The sequence below is a fragment of the Chlorocebus sabaeus genome, chromosome X, assembly GCF_047675955.1.
Source record: "Chlorocebus sabaeus isolate Y175 chromosome X, mChlSab1.0.hap1, whole genome shotgun sequence".
NCBI lineage: Eukaryota > Metazoa > Chordata > Mammalia > Primates > Cercopithecidae > Chlorocebus > Chlorocebus sabaeus.
The window spans coordinates 124,214,431-124,234,321 of NC_132933.1; the positions used below are offsets into that span (position 1 = coordinate 124,214,431).

The window sequence follows — 19,891 nt, forward strand, 5'->3', positions numbered from 1 at the left end:
GAAGTCTGCTTTTCCCCATTTGTCTCAGGTGTGATGATGGAAAAGAAAAGTAAGAGAATTATTTTATCTCTAATCCTACTGTAAACATTCACAATTAACTAAAAACTACTAAAGGAAAACAAATTTGAAGATAGAAAAAAAGGCAAGGATGAGAAGCAAGTGACATGTGCACATTTGAAAAATGTGACCCTATTTTCTAAACTCTTCCTAAAATATATGAAATGTTCAAATAATTTTGTTCATTTCCACAGTTGAAGAGAAACAGCTTAAGCCTGTGACTTTGCGTAAGAGGGTATAGCAGCAAGAAATGAAAAAAATACCAAATGTCCCCAGTGCCAGATGACACTGAAGAATTTCTAAAATGCAGCCTCAAAGAGTTGTTTGTTTTTTTTTTTTTTTTTTTTCCTTTGTTTTGCTTTTGGTACTGCTTGCTGAATTAAAGGATATATAAAATCATTCCAGCCACTGATAAACAACCATGACAATGAAATAGATATATATTCAGGACTTGTCTGAACACAGGACTTTGCAATTGCTGTTCTGCTGTGTCATTTAGACACAGGGCTCAATTTCACAAAGTCAGATGTTGAAGGTTTAAGATAAAACTTATGAAGGAAAGAATAAAACGCCATTCCTTAACCAATAATCCGATGTTCTGTTTTTCTTCCATTCTCATTTCTGCCAGCACAGTACCATGTATGCAAGCAATAAAGCTACACTTTAAACATAGCTGCTGTTTGAGAAGGTTTTAGCCTTCTCAACACCTTCAGCCTGAATCTGCCTGTCTTGCTGCAAGAGACACCCTAAGTAACATAAATTGATTTGCTGAGAGTGGCTTCTGACCTAGTGCCAAGCCATTATGGAATACCCTTTGCGATAAATTCCCTGAGTTTGGTAGCTAGTATAAAACACTTCATAACTCTATCCATACATAACAATTCTCTCTTTGATCTGTACAAAGAGGCTGAATGAAAACATTATAATGTGACAAGGACGAAGGATGCAGACAGTATAATGGCTCTCTCAGAGAGTCTCACCTGAGCAGCCCTCAAATGGGTATTTTTATGTCATGACCCACATAAGGAAACCCAGAGGATAACTTTAGCATAAGTGCCACAACCCAAAAAGCAAAGGTATATAGAGAGAGATACATAGATATATATCTCCCTAAGTAACTAATGAATTTCACTTGAAGTTAAGAGATGTGTTTGTTTCTGAAACAGTAAAGGAATAAAAGCCAGCAAACAGCTAGTTTTTCTGCCATTTTGCATGGAGTGAAAATTCAATCATTGTATATCCTATTTTTTTCTACACACAATTATTTAACTCTCAGTGCTAAGATATGAACCCACTACACAACAGATATTGGCTTTTGGGAGATATTAAATCTTTGTTTCTTTAAGAAACTGAGAGTCAGAGTGGAAAATTAAATGTGACAAAATAAATGAATATCCAGTAGCATTCTTAAATTTGATCTTCAACCACAAATGGGATTTTATTGTTTAAAAGTCTTTGGTTGGTGATTGAGTTTTCTTGGTGATTTAATTCACAGAAAACAGCTGTGATTAGAATCAATTCACTTGACAACACAATAGCATTTTATACCCCAAGTAATGTTAACTGAAAACACGAAAAAATTCATAGGTTCTATAGCTGCTTTTAGAACTTTATGATAGAGCTATAACCCACTTTTGCTGACAGCATTACTTCTCTCACTGATTAATAAAAAGCATAAATGAATTTTATGATCACATAGATAAAATTTTACTGGAAAATATATATTGCTACTGTTGGATTCCATTTATCTTCTTTTTTTAAAAAAAAAAAGTCACTAATAAAACCTTTGTATATTAGAGGAATACATGTGCTACACGTTTAATCTAACCAGAGAACGTCATTTCATTTTTTTATTTGGTGCAATTTGGTATTGTTTGAATTTGTGACCACAAACATAAATTTCTTAAGCAATAACAACTTGAAATGATATTGTATCAGAGAAAAAAAACACCAAAACAGATACTACATGTGAAATATGTTAGAGAGATTGGTTTTATCCTAGATCATCAAAATCATACATCCTAATTTTAGAATATTGAGAGAAGAATATTCAAGAAGATGATTTACCCATGGTTTATATTTTTTTCTCTTTATTTTCTCAACTAGGTTTAGTGTTCGTATAGTACTTTTCTAGCTTAAAGATGTATATTTAGATGTGGAGGGAAAGCCACCATAGGAAGCAAGACTGGCAAAAGAAAGCACATTAAAGCAAGGAGGGGGTAAGGGAGTAAGGGATAGGGATCTGCCACCTGCCTCTTCCTTCCTAATTCCAATAATATATTAAACAATATAAGTGGCTCATCTAAGATCATAAATTAATACTGATGCTGTGTTTTCAGTATACATCATCTATGGACATGCATGTACTAATTGAACCACTGAAATATGGTAAGTTCAAGAAATGTGTCGTGTGCTATTAAAAATAAATAAATAATGGACATAGTATGCCTCCTTCCCTAAAGATATTCCTAGTCTGCTTAAGGACATAATATTAATACACAATGAACAATAAGAAACTGAGGATTTAGTTGGCAATTTTGCTAACACTGAAATGGCAAATCAGAGAAGTGAGTGATAGGATTAAGCTGTAGGTGTCAAAGAAGACTTTACAGAAAGGTTTTTGCCATAGAATTCGTACTTTTAAGTTTGGAAAGAATGCAGTCTCCAAGGTAGCGTAATATAAAGAGACATAAAAGTGCCACAGAATTTGAGATAAGAAAGAGGAAGGTGCATCCCCACGTCAAATGTGGCATAGAGCGGTCAGGAGTAGAGGGGGGAGATTGAAACAATGCAAGGAATGCCTCCAAAGAGCAACTGAAATTTTCAGTAAAAAAAGGCCAAGAAATAACCAAGGAAGTAATAGACACGAAAAGTCAAATATTCAATCATCCATTCAGCAATTATCTACATAGCCTGTGGCATTTTCCTGGCACTGTATTAGGTATTGGGGAAGCAATGGAGAAGAAGAAAGTTAATGTGCCAGTTTTTATGGAACTTCAATTCTTGGTGGAAGAAACAAACAGATAAACAAATAATAAAATATCAAATAACAATAGGTGCTCTGCAGAGAATTAAGAGAATTAAGATGTCATGTGAGGGACTAGTCAGATGCTTTAGTCTGGTAGTTAGAGAAGACTTCTCCAAGGAAGAAACACTTAATGAGGCCTTGTATTTCAAGGGACAGTCAGTATGAAGAGCAGGGAAGATGCAGAGAGGACAGCTAAGGAAAAGGCCCCAAAGCAGAAAGTGGATTAAAGTCTGGTCTAGATGTAGATTAAGAGGCAAAGAGGAGAGTGACATACAATGATATGAGATAGATAGACTGGGTCCAAGATAAAATCATGTAAGACCAAAAGGTAAATGAAATTGATGCCTTTTCAACTATATCATGGTCTAAATATTTTCAGACTCTTTTCATATGGGAATTTTTCTTTTCCTCTGTACTAGATTGGAAAGATGGAATGGAAATCTGTTTCCTCACCTTCTTGGAGCATTGAAGGATTCAGCCCTCTATGAATACAAAGAAAAAGGGGATAAATCAGGCTCTGGGTTTAATAAGCCATCAAAATCCATAGTGAAAGAAATAGAGGAAAGGTTTGAAGAAGAGGCAGAATATCTTAGAAAAGTAAGAATGCCAATGGGCTTGAGACGAATAGAGCTTCATCACATCCCAATTCTTCCTCACCATCGCCCAGAGGAGAAAGAGATTACCCTGACATGAGGGGTTTGAGGGGTGTAAAATCTGGCAAGACCAGAGATGTGGACCTAATTCTTGGAAAGAAGCCAGGACTCCAGAAAGCAAGACTGTCTGGTGACTATACTGGCGAGACAAGAGGCATTCCCCTGTGAGATATTGACATGGAATGGAAAATGTTTATTTATGAAAACATAGAAATGTAATATATTTCTGGCAAACCTTAGTTTATGTTCTTAGATTTATTTCTGTAAAAATACTTAGGCAATTTGAAGTATTTATGATCATGTTGTATGTCTAAGATGGCATTTCCCAAAGTTCAGTGGGATGTAACAAAGCATTATGGAAAGAGAGTGCCTATGGTCAAATGTGTCTACAAAATACTGGGTTAAAACACTTTAGTGTTGTTTTTTTTAACTGCAGGACTTCTCAGAGCCTTTGGTTATACTTATGTCCATTGTGAATATCCATGTAAGAGGCATAGAATCAGCATGTTCCAAAGTTATTTCATCAAAGAACCTCCTTTATTTCCCCCCCTAGAATATTTCATATAATTAATCTCCCAAGGAAAATGCATTGGGATATAAATGCAAAACTACATAGTATCATCTACTAGAATGTGACTTAGGCAATGGAGACACAGTGAACAAATGCAATGTAAGTTAACTTGGAGACTCAGGTAACCACTGCATAAGAAAACTTCAAAATGTTAAACTTCATTTAGCTTACCATGGTAGTTCTTATCATAAATTATGCATGAATCATGTAAAGACAAGCAAAGTTATACAATCAAAATCATTCCATAAGTATTATGACACACTCAACCGTTGGTATTTGTATGGCACAACTCAGTTAAACAATTTTTTTTAAAATTTTTTTGGGGAGACAGGGTCTCACTCTGTTGCCCAGTCTGGAATGCAGTGTCATGATCTCAGCTCACTGCAACCTCCACCTCCCAGACTCCAGCAATCCTCCCACCTCAACCTCCCAAGTAACTGGGACTACAAGCACGTAGCACTATGCCCAGCTAATTTTGTTTTTCTTTCTTTTTTTTTTTTTTGTAGAGATGGGGTTTCACCATGTTGCCCAGGCTGGTCTTGAACTCCTGGACTCAAGCGATCCACCCGTTTCGGCCTCCCAAAGTGCTGGGGTTACAGGCGTGAGCCACCGTGCCTGGCCTTCAGGTAAACAATTTTATAGATGCACTAAACAACCATCTCCTATTCTAACCTCTTTAAAAGAGGTAAGAGTTGACATTTTACATCATGTTCTGTATTTTCCACCACTATTTTTATAAATTAATTAATTAATTAATTAATTTATTTATTTATTTTGAGACAGAGTCTCGCTCTGTCCCCCAGGCTGGAGTGCAGTGGTGCGATCTTAGCTCACTGCAAGCTCTGCCTCCCAGGTTCACACCATTCTCCTGCCGCAGCCTCCCGAGTAGCTGGGACTACAGGCGCCCACCACCACGCCTGGCTAATTTTTTTTTTTTTGTTTTTTGTATTTTAAGTAGAGATGGGGTTTCACTGTGTTAGCCAGGATGGTCTCGATCTCCTGACCTCATGATCCGCCCACCTCGGTCTCCCAAAGTGCTGGGATTATAGGCGTGAGCCACCGCGCCCGGCCCATTTTTAAAAATTCCTAAATGTGTAGAATAATATAAAGGATAAGAGGGACATATGGTAAAGATTAATGTAAATAACTTTTATTGCATCTGTTAAAATCGGATACATAAATCCTTTAACTTAGTGAGTAAAATTAACTATTTAGTCTACAAATGAACCTGCAAATTTCTTTGAGTAGATCCTGGAGTCACATACCACTGGCACTCACCCTTCTCAGCCACTTCACCCCTTCTTGCTTTGTTGGAATTCCGTGTGAGGAAAAGAAGGTGCTGCCAGCCGGATTACATTCTTGCGGAGTCCATGACTCCACACACTGTAAGTACCCTCCCCTTCACCACCCACAATATTATCTCAAACTATCTTCAGAAACATGGGAGCTCCTCCACCTCCTGCTGTAGTCCACCCACAGAACATTTAAGTGGCTTAATGTGGAATCTGGCTTCTCAAAACCCTGTTAATAAGAAATTGAAAAGTTAACTTTATAATCTCAGAATAGGAAATAAAATATAGTTTATAAAAATATTTTTTACAATTACATTTCCCTAGTAATTTTGAAAAAAAATGCTGAAAACTAAAGGTGTTCTTGATCAAATATTCAGTTGGTCCAATCCAATTACAATAATTTTTGTTACCCACATGGTCAGAAAGTACCATTAAACCAAAGTCATGTTAGCGCAATACATAATGGTCATTGTTGTAAAAGTAAGATTACTTCCCTACACTGTGACTCTCCTAAGAGCTTTATTGTTAAAATATGTATTACTGTACTATAAGATATTGAAAATGTAATAACTTTAGTAATCCATGTATTGTGTATATTAACTTAACCTGAATATTCAATTTTCATTCTTCTATCTAAGATAAAAGCTGGAGGCAACAGTACCATATTGCTTCAGTGTAGAATTATTGTGTACCAGTAGAACATTGAAAAATCAGATACCATTTTATGTTTCACACCTTGAACAAGTAAGATGTAACTATCCCAAAAGAAATTCACTTTCAAGTCTAAAGCAGAAAGCAAAGTCCTGATAAAATCATGTTTGCAGAAACTATACCACTGAAATGTCACAAAGAGAGAAGCAGAACCATACAGTAGAAGAGACAGGTGTGAAAAAAAATATATCTATTCTTTGAATATTGTCATGGAGTGCTCACTTACCCCTGTAGGTTCAAGAAAAATGGAGATGTCAAAGACATGGGCAGGTGACACAAACCATTCTTTAATCTAGCATCTTTTAAGTAGCCTTACAAGTGTACTCGAAGGTTGAATGGGATAAGAAAAAATGTTGGTGATATAGGGATGTGTATAAAGAACTGATGAAGATAAGGCTAACCTGGTTTCCTAGTTTGAGAATATTAAAATGCTTTGAGAAATTTCAAGACTGGAAAAAATAATAAGAAGTTCTTCCCTGCCTCTTTCCCATTCAAATTACTTGAATCTATCAACATATGAAATTTCAAAATATTAGTCTATTTCTATAACGATTCTAAACAAAGCCAAGGAAAGGCTGTGCCTATAATCATTGATATTTCCTAGGTTCAACTGAATAGTAAGATACCATATCTGGTTAAACTACAGTTTAAAAATAAGTGATTCCATTGAACGAGCTTTATCAATGAGGATTGCCATTTATCAAGCATGCTCTATGGGCTAGCCTCTGCTTGCTAAAGGCTATATTTGAGGTCCTATATTTGGGTTGACTCCTAATTCTCTAAGCATGCCTTGATGCCAGTACTATTATCATCCTCATTTTAAAGATAAGGCTATATTGATAATATATGGCAGAGCTTAAATATTTCAAGAATAAAAATATTAACACAATTATCATATAATCCTTCATTTTAATATAATTTAGAAAGAAACTGCAGAGAACAGTATGGCAAAAGTAAGGACTTGTCAATGACAGCCTCTTCCCCAAAAAGACTAGTGTTAGGAATGGCATGGGGGTGGGAAGGGGTAGTAAGGCGCTTACTCCCAAATCCACAACGATTTTATAATAGGAGACTACAGATGAATCAGCCATTGTAGCACCTAAGGATGTTAACATCTTTGTTTTTCTTTTTGCTCCTATTCTCTGTTCCTTTCCACTGCCTCCTCCTCCAACATTATTACTGTTGGTTTTGCTTTTATTCCCCAGGTATTTAAAACATTATTGAACGTTTTAGAGTTCTCTGAAACATCTCTTGAAATCCTTTGTGGAGGAAAGCAACACATATTTGAAGCCAAGATATGAAAAACAAAATTGTAAAGTTTCACAATTTTTGAATACTTCCTTATGACTGATGTAGTTCTATATTCTTTAGCTCTCTATGCATTCTCATTAATTGTCTTCCATTGTGGATTTAGTTATGGATCTCTCCTTTTATTGCTGCAATTGTTTAATTTACACTGAAATTCATTCCAATTAAAGTTAGCGATTGTTCTAAACTGATGAATGAGTAAGGGATTATGAAAAATACCCAAATACAAATAGAAAAATGCCTTTACTACAAATAGAAACCTTCATGCTTTTAAATGTAAATTCTAGAAAATAACAAATCAGCCAGGATGCTTTGATCTGTACAAAAATCCAGGAACAAATAGTCAATTTGTAAGCACATACCAGAAAACAGAAGTGGTGAGAAGTCTCCAATGGAGCCTGTGAGAAGTCTACATATTCAGACTCTTTTAACTTCATTTTATGACAAAATGATAGGCCTAAAAGACATCAGGAAAACTACAAATTTAAGCTGTCCAAGAGCCCTTAGTCCTTCATCCTATGTTTTCATCTGACACGCTAATCAACCATTTCGAACTATATATGTGAATCTGTCAAATCCCCTGGGGGAGTGCCTTACTCAAATAATAAAAACAAGGAATTGGATGAAGCAATGAACTCAGGAGCTCCACTTCTGTAAAGATCTAAATCAATAAAGGACCATTGATCAGTGAATATGGCCTTAAACACAATTCTTATTATTACTATTTTTTAAGTATTTTTGACATTTTAGTTTGATGCAGCTTGAACGCTGGTGGAAGAAGGGGCCTCGCTTGGGTCTCTCAGTCAAGTTTCTATTACTAAGAGTTGACGTTTGTGTGACTCTCCATTCTGCCTTTCATTAAGCAGCTTTGGGTATGATTATTGGCGTGACTTCCTTCATCATATCATCAATGTTCCAAATGTAGAAGATGTCTCATATCTCACAGAAATAGGTGCAGCCACAGATCTAAGCAACTCGCATTTAAGAGTTAAATCTGCAGGTGACCCCTACATGCAGCGCCTGACCTTCAAGCTTCCATGGCCTTTGAGGGGCTGGCTGAGCTGTTGGCTTCACAGGGAAACTCAGCAGGACAAGGGCCTGTTGGTGGCTTTTATCATCCGTTGAGAACTTGGAAGCATGTTTATTATTTATAGGGCTATGTTTCAAAAATGCCATTATACTTATTTTTTATTAATTGACTTTAACAAATTAATATATATGCTTATATACACAATTGAGCTATAGTATTTCAACTAAAGGAATACATCCTTTGGCAATTGGTTTTTAGAAGAAAAATTATGAAACTATAATATATTGCTAACACCTAACTCTTATTAACTACTTGCACTATACTATACTGTACTAAGCTCTTTACATATGTGATCTCTCTTAATATTCATATCAACCCTATGAGTAATTTCATTAGATTTGTAGGTTAAAAAAAAAAAAAACAACAAAAAACAGACAACAGTTGACCAGGTGTGGTGGCTCATACCTGTAATCTCAGCACTTTGGGAGGGAGGCCAAGGTGGGCGGATCATGAGGTCAGGAGATTGAGACCATCCTGGCTAACACAGTGAAACCCCATCTCTACTAAAAATACAAAAAATTTTAGTGAGGTGTGGTGATGGTGCCTGTAGTCCCAGCTACTCAGGAGGCTGAGGCAGGAGAATGGAGTGAAGCCGGGAGATGGAGCTTGCAGTGAGCTGAGATCATGACACTGCATTCCGGCCTGGGCAACAGAGCGAGACTCTGTCTCAAAAAAAAAAAAAAAAAAAAGAAAGAAAAAAAAAACAGACGACAGTTTATGTAAGTCACCAAAGGTCATAAAACTGGAATGTGAACTGTAACACAAGCAATGGCGTCAAATACTCTTATCCTCACTAGTTCAATACTAGTATTGTACAACTGGTATTGAAATGTAACTTAGGGAGGTCAATATTCGAAGCACTAAAAATTCCTATCTTATCAAAGATTTATTAGTATTAGTAATTTATTAAGTTATTGGTATTTTGAAACACTACTGTGTATCGCCATGTAGGTCATATGTGGCCCATTATCACCAGTATTTTAACTTTCATCTTCTGCTTCTCAATATTATCGTAGAACCCACTTGCACCGAACATGACTGCCATTGAAAATCACCACATTAACAAAATTCCATATTCTAATCAGAAGTACAAAAATTATTAATGCCTTATAATGAAAGTTAATAAGGTATCATTTTAATTTCTCTATTTGAAAAGGTCTTATCAACATTTAAATTGTGTGGTATTTTAATGAAATACCTGCTAAAGGTAGGAATTGTATGACTATGTATGTGCTCTCTTTAGTTCCAGGAAAAATAAAAACTATTACACATGGAACCGTGCAGCGTTTTTACCTCCAAGTTTTTTCATTTGGTCAAATCTCAGAGCTTTGGTTTTGTGGAAATTAATTTTTAAATGTATTTAATATTTCTTTAAGCTAAGTTTTTCACCCAAGAAAACCCAAAAAAACAAGAACGAAAGCTTATGGTCTGCCCAAGAGCCTAAGACATACAGCCTATTCTTTCCATAAATTTTCCATGTAATTGTTTAGGAGAAACATGCTCATAGACGACTTGTTTCCAGCAGGTGAAGTCCTGCCTTCTCTATTTCAGTGATCAAAAGAAGACAAAAACATGAAAATGACCAGGAGAAAGTATGAGTAGCATAAATTAGTGGCAGCTCAAAGTTTGGGAGCTAAAGAAAATTTCTGAGGACCTAATGCTTCTGTCATGTTCTGTGCCAGCCTATATTTAACTTGTGTTGAAAAGCCCATGTTCTCTCAGAGTTAAAATTAATCTGTCTCCATGGTGAGTTCCAACAAAACTGTGGCTGGTTAGCTCAGCAAGTTAAAGTATGGCAATGATAAAATCTGATAAGGTCAGAAAACTGCCTTCTGTCCCGTGGCTGGAGGTGACTCCTTAACTTTAGTCTCATATATGGGCACTCCATAGACCTCGGTGGAACTAGGCAAGAGAATGTGAATGGTTCAGCCAGACAGTCACCTTCCCTGCAGAAATAACTCAGGTCTTTCACAGACTAAAGGCTCTTCAGTACAGAGCTTCTGTCCAAAAGGAAAGAAAGCACATTCTAATCCACTGCTTTTCAACATGAGTCCCAAGGACTACCTTTATCCAAATTTCTACCGCTGTTTTTAAAATGCAGCTTCCCAGGCCTCAGGCCTTCCTTCTGAATCAGAGTCTCTCGACTTTGGTTAAGGGATCAGCACTTTAGAAAACTCACCAGGGGATTACTGTTTTCACCAAGATTTGAAAACCACCGGTCTAATACATGCCCTGTTTCCCACAGGTTAATAGATTTTGTATCCAGTGCCATGTTGCTGATTATCAAATCTGATACACAGGACAAACAGCAGGGCCCAAAGTCAAGAGGACTATTTTCTAATTCCAGCTCAGCCACTAATTAACATAAGATTTTTAGTTTAAGTCTAATCTTAAAATAAAGGCAACCTGAGCCATTATCTAGGCTGAGCACTGCTTCTCAACTTACAGCTGGTTTCTCTTTCTCTTGTCTCTCAAATCACACTGAAACAATTTTAAAGCATACAACACATTCCTATTATTTAGTGATGCCCTCCACACAGTTAATCATCATAGATCTATACGACAAGAGTCCCTAATCTTCCAAACTGATAGGCAGAAATGTTACAAAATTTGCCAAGATATTATTGATAGTATTGCCATTCAAACAAGCATTCAGATTTCCAGGTTCTAATTTTAACTAATATATGGTTCAATTTCTCCCCATTGAAAAGTTTCCATACTAGCCATTAGAGCCTGTTGCAAAGATAAAATGATATAGTACATATTTTCATAGGTATAAAATATCCATCTTTTATAGCCATTCTCTACTAGTGTTTAAAGCTTTTTCATCTCTATGACTTTGCTCATAAAGTTTTCTCTCCTTAGAATACCTCTCTTCACCATTTGTGCACAACAATGTTCTCATAATCATCAAGCACTAGCTAAAAACTGTTTTTAATAGTGTCCTTGCCTAGCCAATTTAAACAGGACTCCTTAACAATATCACCCTTATACCTAGGCAGAGAAACCTGTTTACTGCCCCTCCCTTTAGGGGGTGCTACTCTGGCCCTATTCCTGCCATGCCTTAGCCATGGGACAAGGAGTCTACGGGAACCAAGGGGGTGTGCATGCCCAAAGCCATTGTCCTTTATCTTTCAGAACACTATCTGCCACCCCAAAATTTAAAACACCCTGCCCAGGAGTTCCTAGGACCACTTCTAGGGCCTCTATGGGCCTCTTCCATTGGTTTACTTTCTGAAGACAGACACCAGTGCTTGTGTGTGCACCCTTCCTTTGAAAGAAGGTCAGGATACAGGTGTTTGTGAAGCAGGAGTGTGAGGAGAGTAGCTGGAACTTAGATATAACTAGGATGTATTTGAGACCTCTCACAGTGCAGAACAGAGCCGGGATGAGAACAGCACAGTGGCAGGCCATAGTTGGAAGATTTCTTTTTGTTTTCTTGCCCTGACCCCACAAATATTAGAAAGCCTGCTTCTTAGACTCTAAGGCATAGCTTTTAGGCTCTGCAAGCCATATGGTTTCTAGTGCAATTCCTCAACTCTGCAGTTGTAGCATGAAAGCAGCCATAGATAATACCTAAATGAACGGCCATGGCTGTGTTCCAATAAAACTTTATTTAAAAAAATAGGTGACTGGCTGGATTTGGGTCATGCGTAGTAGTTTGTTGATACCTACGTTATCTGTGTTTCAGTGTCCTGGCCCTCATCATACTTTCTCTTGTGTTCTACAGTTATCTGTTCCCCTCTGTCGTCTCTCCTATGAGAAGCTTGGCTACATGGACAAATTGAGTGGCTATCCAAAGAGCATACAGTTTTACACCAAGAAACAAAATTAAATCTCTGGGATGCCCTTTGTAGTTTGAAAAACAGAGTACTAGTGGTGCTAATACAGCATTTACTCAAGGGCACATTTTGTGTTTAAAGCAGTATTAGGAAGCTCTGATTTACAGAATGGAAGTGGCATGCAATTGTCACTTGTAACTATACTAACCATGTCATAATTTGTGGAATGATTTAGCCTTAAAATACAATGCACTCTTCTTATGCTGTGTCTTAGCAACATTTTAGTTAATAGGCAGTTATTAATTTTACACTTTGGGAAATATAAAATCAAGTAAGACACACCTTTATCCTCAAAAAGTTGTACCTATAATGGAGTCAATTGTAAACTCCCTCGGGGAAGAGATTATGTGTGATGCCTCTCTTTGTACCTCCAGCACCTAACAAACAGTGCCCACATATAGCAGGAACTCAATAAATGATGGCTCTCCTACCGCTGTCTTGAAGTTTAGGTGAAAAAAGAACCTGGTAAAAATTCACTGAACCCTTAAGTCCTTAGGAACTGAACTTAACTTCCTCTGCAGCTAAGAAGTTTAAACCTTAAGATAGTGATTTGCTCTTTTAATGTGTTAAATCGTTTTCACCAAAGATTTGGTGGGGAAGCCAACCTCTTCCCTTCTCCACAAAGAATCTAAATGAGCTCTGTGGGAGGGAGAACACTAACTCAGGGATGCTTCCACCACCGTCAGTAACATTCTGAACTAACATGAAGTGGTGATGAGGGAACTGATTTATTTTGTGTTTTGGCATGCTCTGTCATCCGGTGGCATTGTTGAGGCACTCAAGATGTAGAGGGTACACCCATTAGCCGGCACTGCTTGTGGAGGAGTTCACTCTGCCCTCTACATACTGCTGCTCAATGTGAGTTTTTCAGACCAACAATATCCACACCATGGTATCACCAGAGAGCTTATTAAAAATGCAGAATCTGGGCTCCACCACAGACCTACTGAATTAAAATCCCCTAATGATCCATGTGCAATTCAAGTTTGAGCAACAATGACTTATAGAACTGTATACCTAATTCAGTTTTCAGTCTCGGAGCTGAGCTAGGCAGCAAATGCAACAAGGGTACAGAACTTTCTATGAACATCAGATTCTTACTAGGCAATTAAGGTAAAAAAAAATATTGGTGTTCTTTCATCTAGAACTACAAGGAACAAAATGATGCTCACTGCTACCGATATACTTTCCATGTATAAACTCCTCCTTTACTAGAAAGCACTGACAAAGTCAATTCTGCATGGATTTACTTCCATGCCTTAGCCCTTATTGGCACTGGAATGCATTCACCTTCACTGCTGGCCATGGCAGCATGCCCAGGTTCACCACTTATATGCCTACAGTAATACAGGATCACCAGCAACAAGATGCTGGAAATTAGCCAGTCTCGCAGCCTTTCCTCACAAAGTTACTTGGATGGGCAAGGTACAGGAGGGGAATGGGTAACAACAGGATGCCCCAGAAGCCTGCTGTACAGAAACTGAAAGAATGAAGTCGAGTAGGGGAAAAAAACCCAGACATGGTGAAAAACAATTTTGAACACTGTAATCAAGCCAAGTACTGTTGGGTAAAATCCTATCAGTGGGGAATGTACAACAACCAAGAATGTGCTGGCAGAACATAAAACTGACTGGCAGAGCTACAAACAGTTTCCAACTCTGCACATTGAGTTGGCACCCACAACTGTAGGTTGTGCAAAATCCACAAGTGAAGATCCGTTCATTCAGTCAATCAACTATTCATTAGGACTTATTAGGATAAGCCCTGTATGCAAGGCTAGTTTTTTCAGAGATAAATAAATAGCATCTCAGGCCTTATGAAGATTCCATTCTAAAAAGTGAGAGAGACAAACAAAGTAATTTCAGTAAAATAGGTGATTTAACAGGAATATGTTCTCTGATCATTGGGGTTGAGTGCGGTCGGGGACAGGGAGTGGTATTGGATAATGCGCTCTACCAGAGACATTAAGGAAGGGTTAAAACAAGAGCTGTATCTGAGATGGGTATTGGAGGATGAGTAAGAGTTTTCTAGGCAGAAATTAGTAGGAAGCATATATTAGAGAGGTAGGTGTCTGTGTGTGTGTGTGTGTGTGTGTAGAAGAACATGCATGCTGAGAAGTCATTTTGATCAAAGTGAGAAATGAAGCTGAAAAAGAACTCTGTTGAATCTGATTGTAAAAAAAAATGCCTGTCAGGCTAATTCTCTTACAGATAATCCTGTAAGGACCAAAGATTTATGGGAAGATTTTAAACAAAAGAACAATAGGATCAGGTATAAATTTACTCAAAGATTGATAAAGATCATTTTACATAGGTAACTAGTTGTCAGTGGTATAACCTCTGGGCCAAAAAACAACACCGACGATAATAACAACAGTGATCCTAGGGCTTTTTGTGGAACTTGGAGAGTCAGAAAGAAACAAGAGGGTAAAGGGAAAATGTATAATCAAATACGCCTCTCAAAGGGATATTGGATATTCCCGTATTCAAGCAGCTACTTTGTGCTAGACACTCAATAGCTTTTCTTGAAGCAATAATAAAGGAAGCCTTGTTCATCATTGCAGCTGGCTAGATCTGCCCAAGTTACAATTTCCCCAAACTCAATCACTACATTTTTCCCTTTTTCTACATTAAGGGCTATTGCAATTTGCATTTTATATTAGATTCAAATTTTCAAATTAAAATATGTCACTTATTTAAAACATTCACATCTTAATGCCAGTCTGAATTTAGTACCGTCCATTACATGTAACTTTGTTTCATCCTTTAAAGAACAGGAGAAAAAAAAACATCATTTATAGAAGTTGCATCATGCTAAATATCTTTTTTCCAAATCATTTAGCATTTTCTCTTTCTTCATTAAAATGCACATCTAAATTATGTCCATTTTTGGTCCTTTTAAATTTTGGTCTTAAAACTTGCCAATAAAACGAAAGTAAAATATTATTTTAAAATGGGCTCTCTATCTCAAATTATTTAGACCTTTAATTGTCTTCATATGTTACATTTTTGACTAATTATGACACAATATATGTAATTTGACCACTGGTGTTCTGTCTGCAAAACTTAAAATTCAGCTGTACACATGTTGCAGCTACCCAAATCTCATGCTTTGATGGTGGCATTGCTGCAATAAAGTGGATAATGAACATCAATGACTACTCAATCTCTGAAGATTAAGGTAAGTGGTAAAGATTAAGGTAAGGCATTTTCTTCAGTATAGAAAAGACGGAAATGAGAACACAATGATTTAGAATTTATTATAATCCAAATATCACATTAAGTGAAGTGGTCTTTCAAGAACAATCATCTAAAATAGTCTATATTTTGAAAGGCCTGTCATTTCCCGTGGTCTGGTCATACAGAAAGTGTTCTCTAAATTTATGGCACTTTCAATGTATACATTGCATCACTGGTTGCTGTCAGCTCTGTACTCAAAAATATATAAAAGAACTGGATTTCAAATCAAAGAAGAGAATTCACTCACTTGGCATCTAAGCAGGTCATGTGATCACCCTTACCAGAGCTACCCACAATTTAAAGCCAGTCAACCTAAATGTTTTACATCTGTAGTCAAAGCAATGTACACAAGGCCCTAAAACTGTATGTTATGATCCATTATGGTGGGAAGACTAAGTCTTGACAGATTCATAGCATCTTATACTTGTATGGACCAGTAGGCATCCAGGTTCATGTCATGCCCTCAGGAAAGAAACCTTGTTTATCTACCAAGTCACAAAATTTAATTTGGGAGATAAGAGCCTCTGTGTGCAAACTCTATAGGAAGCCAAAACTCCCGTGGAATTCTTTTCAAATACCCTCAGTTTCTGTACAGATGGACTCTGCTATGTGCGTGGTGAACATAGCTATTAAATATTACTCACTCTTAGGATTTTAATAGAAGGATCACTATCTATATAAACATGGCTTTTTCCTCAACCCACTAGAGATTCTTGAACCCACCCACCAGTAACTATTCTGAAATAGTCAAACTCCATCCACCCACAAGCAGCAGAGGAGTAACAAAGTGAAGTAGGCACGAGTGGCAATAAAAATGCTTGAAAAAAGTGGTTCTTTCTAAAATGTTAGAAGAAAACTTACAACATTTAGATCTAAGGTAGCATTCAGGCAATTACGTGGAGTTTGCCATTCTTCTCTTTTCCTCTTCTTCTTTCATTCCTCACCTTTTTTTCTGGTGGTTGAAAAATTAATGAACTTTAGTGGGAAACTGTGACTACCTGAACATCCCAAACATGGAGAAAGGAAATTAAGCTGCATGATGAACATATGAGAGAACGAAAGAGCAATTTAAAAATATGGCAATATATTTATTCGCAGATTACCTGTTTAGTGAATTCTATAATCTATATCTTTAAAATATTTTTAGTGGATGAAGAAAATAATATAAGGTTATCATTCACCCCAAAAGTAATGTAAGCCTCTGCATCTACAGTCAGATCTACAGAATAAACTATGGGCACATTCTGTCATCGACTTTAATTACCCAAGGTTTGGCATGCAGTAAAACATTTGTAAATTCTCTGGAAAAGACTAAGATATGTGAATGAAACACAGAAGAATAAATGTATTTGATTACAATAAGCAACTAGATGTTCAGGCAATAGATGAGAACATCTATTCAATATTCAGAAATAATCCTTTTCGTTTTGATTTACAAAAGGCTTTCCGTTATAACTATTTTTCAGTATTTTCACAAATGAAGATGGAAAAAGAAAGTATTTATTTGCTATTGAATCCCACACACTAAAACCTACATTTGTGATGCACATAAGAATACCTCATTATAATCATTTTTATTTTTTTCTATTTATAAAACATGGAAAAGAATCAAATTGTTAAACATGTTGAATACTCCAAGTTGTCATTGAAATCTACAAAAAGAAGAAAATTGGTTGTTCATTAAAATGCATAATGGGAATATCATTTTTTTGTTAGCTCCTTAATTCTTAGGGAGCTCTCAGGAATCTTACAAATCATCTTATTGTGATATTTTAAAAATTATCCTTATTAGAGAATATCATCTTATTGTGATATTTTAAAAATTATCCTTATTAGAGAATATTTGTCACTAACTTTTTAAATTATATGAAGTTTAATTGGACAAAGTAAAAAAGAACAGTGTCAGTTTATTTCACTGGCATATGTGAACTGTCAGCTACTGCTGAATACTAGCATATCTTCACTAGATGAGCATAAAACAATAAGATATGCTTGTGTATACCTACAGAAGATATTATATGCCTATGGTATTGGTGAGACTTTAATGTGGAAGAAAAGGGTTCATGCTGTAATACTTTTGATTTTTGGTGTATATCATGTGTGTTTACTGCCATGAGACACTTCATAATGGCGACCATTTATTAAGCCCTTAATTTATGTCAGGCCCTGTGAAAAAATACTCTAGCTGCATTATCTTATTTAAACCTTCACAATAGTAACATTAGGTAAGAAAATTATCTTTATTTTACAACAATATTTATTTTACCAAATTTACATATAGCATTCTCAGTGCTTGGGATACTTCAGTGAACTAAAAGGACAAAGATCTTTGCTCTTGTGGAGCTTAAACTCTAGCAATAACCAATAAGAATAATAAATAACTTATAAAAAATGTTACATGGCAAGAAGTACCTGAAAGTAGAACCAGATAAGGAGATCAGGAGTGTAGAGGTGAGTGTATTGAAATTTTAGAGGGTGCGGTCGGAGTAGGTCTCATGGAGAAGATGACAGGTAGACCAAAACTGATGGAAGTGAGGAAGTTAGCCTTGAGACTTCTGGGTAAATAATGCTCCAAACAAAGAGAACAGCCAGTGAAAAGGTCCTATGGCAAGAACTTACCTGTCACCTTCAAAGAACAGCAAGTTGACAGTGGTGAGAAATGAGAAAGCTAAAAAAGAGAGAATGAGTTGGGGAAATGAAGTCAAGGAAGTAATGTAGGCCAGTTTCCTTAGGCCATTATAAGAACTTTACTTTCACTCCAAGTAAAATCAGCAACCCATGCAGGGATTTGAAAAGTAGAGTGACACAACCTGTCCATTTTCAAAAGGCAACCATAGCTGCTATATTGAGAGCAGATTGTAGAAAACAATAACAGAGGCATAGAGTCAGTTTGGTGGTTTGCAGCAATTTAGAAAAGAGATGATGGGGGGTTCCACGGGATAATAGCAGTAGAGGTGGTGAGAAATAGTTAAATTCTAGATCTGTGTAAAGATAGTACCAACAAGGCTTGATGACTGGATGTGGTTTGTGAGAGAGGGAGAGAAATGATGAGTGATTTCAAGATTTTGGGCCTGAACAAATACAAGGATAAACTGACATAAATTGAGATGGGAAAATTGCTAACAAAGTAGATTTGGGAGGGAAAAGAGAAGTTCAGTTTTGGACAAAGTAAGTGACAAATGTCAAATAGCTGATGATGTCAAACAAGTGCTTAGATATATGTGTTTGGAAATCGGAAAGGTACCAAGGTAGAGATATAAATTTAAGAGGTGGTGACAAAAAGGATACGAATAGCCATAAGAGTGAGTGAATGAAATCACTAAGGGGTGAGTGTAGACTGAGAAGACAGCCAAGAGCTAAACTATGGAGCATTTTGACATGGAGAGGAGAGAAAGTAAGAAAGAGCCCAGCAAAGAATTAAAAGGGGCAAAAAAGTTAAACCAAGAGATTGTGCTGTCACCAAAGCCACGTAAAGAAAGTGTACTGAGGACGAGTGATCCATTGTGTAAATGTTGCCCACAAGTCAAGTATGATCCAAATAAACAAGGACAACGACTGATCCATTGTGCAATTGTTACCCACAGGTCAAGTATGATAAAGATGGAATATTGACCATTGGGTACAGGGAGAAAACTAATTTTTTAGTTTATATTTTAATATATTATATTTTAATACAACACGTTAAAATATTAAAATAAGGATTAGCATTTATTATGTAGCTATGATTTGTCAAGCACTGCACGATATGCTTTAAAAATACCTTTTTTTTTTTTTGAGTCTCACTCTGTCACCAGGCTGGACTACAATGGCACAATCTCGGCTCACTGCAACCTCCACCTCCTGGGTTCAAGTGATTCTCCTGCCTCAGCCTCTTGAGTAGCTGGGACTACAGGTGTGTGCCACTATGCCCAGCAAATTTTTGTATTTTTAGTAGAGACGGGGTTTCACCATGTTGGCCAGTATGGTCTCTATCTCTTGACCTCGTGATGCACCCACCTCGGCCTCCCAAAGTGCTGGGCTGACAGGCGTGAGCCACCACACCTGGCCTACAAATACTATTTTTACTTTTCCCAGTAATTCTAAAGGTAGGTATTCTTTTC

At 36.7% G+C, this 19,891-nt stretch overlaps 1 protein-coding gene across 1 annotated transcript in view; it reads right to left on the reverse strand.

Annotated features, from left to right (window-relative positions):
• Positions 1 to 19,891, reverse strand: part of IL1RAPL1 (interleukin 1 receptor accessory protein like 1) — a 1,387,436-nt gene that overhangs the window by 1,349,007 nt on the left and 18,538 nt on the right. The window lies entirely within an intron of this gene.